This window comes from Pinus tabuliformis, chromosome 4_1 (genome assembly GCF_031772625.1).
Source record: "Pinus tabuliformis cultivar Carrire ecotype Pingquan chromosome 4_1, CPIR1, whole genome shotgun sequence".
Lineage (NCBI taxonomy): Eukaryota > Viridiplantae > Streptophyta > Pinopsida > Pinales > Pinaceae > Pinus > Pinus tabuliformis.
In genome coordinates this window covers 646510930-646515562 of record NC_142303.1, presented here as the reverse complement: position 1 = coordinate 646515562, position 4633 = coordinate 646510930, and the positions used below count along the sequence as shown (strand labels likewise).

The window sequence follows — 4633 nt, the reverse complement described above, 5'->3', positions numbered from 1 at the left end:
TAAATGAAGAAATCATGTTAAATTTGCAAATTTTTCGGGCCTTTTGGAAGCCGAACGATATGAGGCTTTCCATTTTGGTCATTTTTCCTTAGCGATGCGCGATTAGCACTAAGCGCTAATCGCGCATCGAAAACTTCCTCAGATTTTCATTATGGGCTCTCTTTGCTGCGATTTGCGCCCTTCGCGCCTTCCTTTAGTGATGACGTCGGCATGACGTCAGTATGACATCAGCAGGGGGTCCTAGTACGGTAGTGACGTGGCAGTACGGCGAGGTTTTAACTCGGAGATCGGCAATCGGCAAGGACAGAGGTCAATGGTTTTTTGTATATATGATGCGATGGGAGCGATCACCGATTTCGGAAAGGCGACATGGTATGCGGCTGTGTGATAATGGAAAATATTGTGAAAATGAATGGATTACGACGTGATATTCTTTCGGATGCGATAGCAATATCGCATCAGTGGACGAGAGGGGGCGTATGTATATAGGTAAAAAACCTTACGACTGCCGATCACGAAATCGCATCGGTGAAGCGATATCGGGAGAGTATAAAGGGGCGGGCCGATGAATGAATGCTGCGACCTCCGACAGCGATATCACGTCAGATGAGAGGAAGACTTATCGGAGGAGAGTTAATGAGATCGGAAAGGCCGTTTACAACTTTGGAAGGGATCTTGCTGCATCGGAGTGAGTCCGATGGCATTTGAAGGGGGTTCTTGTGTTTTGGAAGGAGTCCAAACATCTTAGGAAGATGGTTTTTTGAGCGAAATGGGGGTTCTTACTAAGTTTCAAGTAAACTTAGTAATTCCCAAGCTATACTTATGGTTATATTTCAACCAGAGGAAGGGATAAGTATATAGGGGAATTATTGACATAGTTTTAATAGGGGGAGGGGAAAAAGATAAGGAGTTACATAATAAAGTTAGCAGTTAATATGAAATGTGATGAGAGAGCGCTAAGTATGCAATCTTAGGCTATTGAGGGGAAAATGACTCGTATAAGAAATATAAGCATCCTTACGCAAAGCAGATCTTTACTTAGGCAATGATATGGCAAATGATGAAACCTACGAGAAATCAAGCAGATCTTGACCTGTTTGGGGAGGTTAGTAAATGATTTGGGGAATAAGAAGAAGGGGGAGTTAGTCATGTTTCGCTTGAAGTCCTCCAAGGGAAAATTGCATTGTATTTGTGATCTAAAAAGGTATAACACTTGAAAGCATGAAGTGGATCACACAGCTTGATTCTGCAACCACAAAACTACTTACTCGGCCTACTTGCCTATCATTTTATCTTCTTTTGGTTTGGGTGCACTTGAACTAGCATACCCAGCTTTTCATTCTTTTCTTCTTGCTGTCCTCCTATCTACATATACACTTATTTCATTCAGGGGCTCAGATTAAGCAGTTGAGCACCCTTGTTTCTCTACCTATCTATAAATCTACCAAGATTAAGCTGTTTGGACAGATGCTGATTCTCTATATTCTACAACAGGAAATTGAAACCTAGGGAGGCCAAGATTAAGCTGTTTGGCCCTCCCTTAACTGAAAAAACTTATCAAAAATGGAACAACTCATCAAAAAGGAACATAGCAGTGGCATTTAGACTAGCACACTCTCATGGGCAATTCTCTGGCCTTTGTAGCAAATATGGAACGTTGCAGCATGCAGAGTATGACATATTTGGCATGTAAAAATGTCGATCATGAAAGATGAATACCTGCTGCAGCAGGAGACTAACAGGATGTGTGCCTATTTTGAATCAGTATGCATGTATACATACACATGATATGGTCATGTATGTGAAGGAAATGGCTTTTACTTGTTGGTTCATTCTTTTTGGGACTACCAATCAATCCAAAGGTGCATGTGAATTTTTTCAAGCATGTATATCAGCTTATCTATGTGTCAACTCTCGATTCCTTCACATTCATGGATTTCCCGATGTCACCTAGATGATTCCTTGTGAAGCTTATTAATTCCCTAACTTCATTCACTTGCATCTTCAACTTGGGTAAGACTCTAGAGGATCAATCTGTGTAGGGATTGAATGGGGCATTTCCTAGCAGGTTACATAATCTTACAAAATTGATGGTGTTAGATGTGGTGGTGAATGTTAGTGGACCTACAATTATTCTCAACAATATGGAACATGGGACATGCATGCGTTGAAGATAAACAACAAAGACAAACTATTATAATGTTTGCAAACTCTTTGACGAAATCATTAAATGGAGTATAGCAGTGACAATTTGTAGTGTATTTGTTTTGCAAACATATTTTGGTTTAGTTAAAGAGGGTTTTTCCCTACCGAGACTGCCATCATTAGAGAAAAAGGGGTCGTGACCAGGTTTTCAATCTTCATTATATGCTCATGGAGGCAATTGTGAAGGCATGCCAAGCCATTATTAACTTCAATGTAGTGTTGAAAATTCTCTTTACTAGTGGTGGAATTCTATTGAGGCTTAGTTTGAAGGGAAAATCATTGGCTCAAACCTGAAAATACCCCACTTAATTTTACACTCATGAAATGTACATCTACATTACAAAGGTTTTCCAATCGCAGTCTTTCATTAATTTATATGCCACAACTTTCTTATGTTGGGCATGGGGATTTGGTGTCACAAATTGCAATGCTTATAGTATACATAACAAAGGTTTCTAGAAAGTCCCTCTATTGCCTCGATAGAGACATCAAGAACATTGACCATAACATACACAGGATTTTGCAAGGCTCGTTCATGGGGATGGTTATTTTCATCAAACTACAATGATGATGATAACTCCGATAGTAAGAGAACAAGCAGTACTGCAAATGAATATCAACATTAATATCAATATCAACATCCATATGGTAGTGAGTTTGATATTGAGGCACTTGACAATATCAAGGGCAAGGAGTTGGTAGACAAAGCAAGGAATAGATTAGCAAAGAAAGATAAAGTGTTATTGTCCAATTCATGTTGGCAAAAGGCTTACAGTCAATTGTTTTCTAGTTGCAAACATATCATGCATGATGACGAGAAGAAATCAAGACTCACATGGCATATATTTGACTGCTTTTAGAGAAAATCTGGCAGGTGCCCACTTTCACAATGTCCCACTTCAACTCTTATGCTCAACTTTCTCAAGGGATTAGATGATTTTTCCCACAAAGTGTACCTATCCTTCTTCGTCAATGCAAATGTTATGTGCCATCATTTTCAAAGCAATGCATTCAAGAAAGATGCAGAAATGGTTGTGAATCATCCGCTCATCAGATAGTGAAAAAAATGGATAAAATAGAGCAGCAATCAAATTCTCTGTTGGAGCACTCTAATGAAAACCATAATTCCCTAGACTCTATTGATTCTCAAGCAGAACTATTGGCTCAAAGTCAAAGGTTGTAAAAGATAAAATCACAAATGTTATGGATCAGTCCAATTCCATTTTTTTTAGAAATCTCATCAGATAATTAGCACTCAATTTAAGTTGCAAGAACAGTAGTTTGATATGCATAAGATTGTGGATACTAGTATGGTTGATCTTCAAAAGTTCTATGTAATATTAGGAGAAGACATAGGGTTCCTTCAAAAATTAACTTCACAAACATAAGAAAATCACTGAAGTGGCTAGCACTATATCATCTCAATTAGACAATATTCAAAATAAAATGGATGACATTGGCAACGTAGTGACTTTGTCATTGGGTCAACAAAAATTGTTACTAGATGGCCAAAGTGTTTCTTTGCAAGGCCTTGATACTCTTACACAAACTCACATTGAAGCATTTGAATAAATCAAGTATCAGTATAGTAGCTTGTTGATAATGCTCGCCAACACTAGCTTGAGTTCACTACTTACCAAGAGGAGCTTTAGGCAACTCATAATCGCCTAGCACAAAGATCCTCTGTGATTTTGTTATCTCAGGAAGCATTTGAGTCAAAGAAAGCCACTATGGTCATGGCTCTGGATAAGTTATCTTCATTGCAAAATGTCATTCTTCTTGAATCTCAGGCTATTAATACCATCTTCTTCTACTTGATTATGATGTGTGTGCTCTATATGTTGATAAACACAAAAGAAAACCAATAATGTCAGATGTGTTCTATACTCTATACTTTGCATATCATTTTCCATTGAGTTCATCATAGCCTGTTTTAAAGGCAACGATATTTCACAAAAAGGCTAGATTTCCTCAAAGACATTTTATGTAAGAACAACATTTTCATATACTCTTGCTCTCTTCAAGACAGCCTAGCAATCAACACACCCTCAAGCCTATAATCAGAAAAGGCTACAAATATACCAAGGAATGGTAGTAGCAGTGTAAGATACAGGGGGCTAGTAAGGCAGAAGTGAGTAATGGGAAAATTTGTGACGCACGACAACCATGTTGTTGAATTTTGTGACATGAGAGGGCATGAACAAGAGAACCTCTTAAAACCTTATCTTCTTGATTGATATGAAATGTTATATGTGATGAAGACTTGACTCAACTTGGTCCCTTGGTGGTTCAATTTGGTCCTTTGGATGAAGACTTGACCTTCTAATGGCTACTTTCTTGTCCATTTGAGTTTCAATGACTAGCTTGACCTTCAAATGGCTAGTTTGATGCCCCATCGTCTTTCTTGAATAGACTTTAATGGCTAGTA

At 38.4% G+C, this 4633-nt stretch overlaps 1 pseudogene; it reads left to right on the top strand.

Annotated features, from left to right (window-relative positions):
- The first annotated feature begins 569 nt into the window (after window positions 1-569).
- On the top strand, window positions 570-4239 carry LOC149177716 (protein GAMETE EXPRESSED 1-like; annotated as a pseudogene).
- Window positions 4240-4633: the final 394 nt, after the last annotated feature.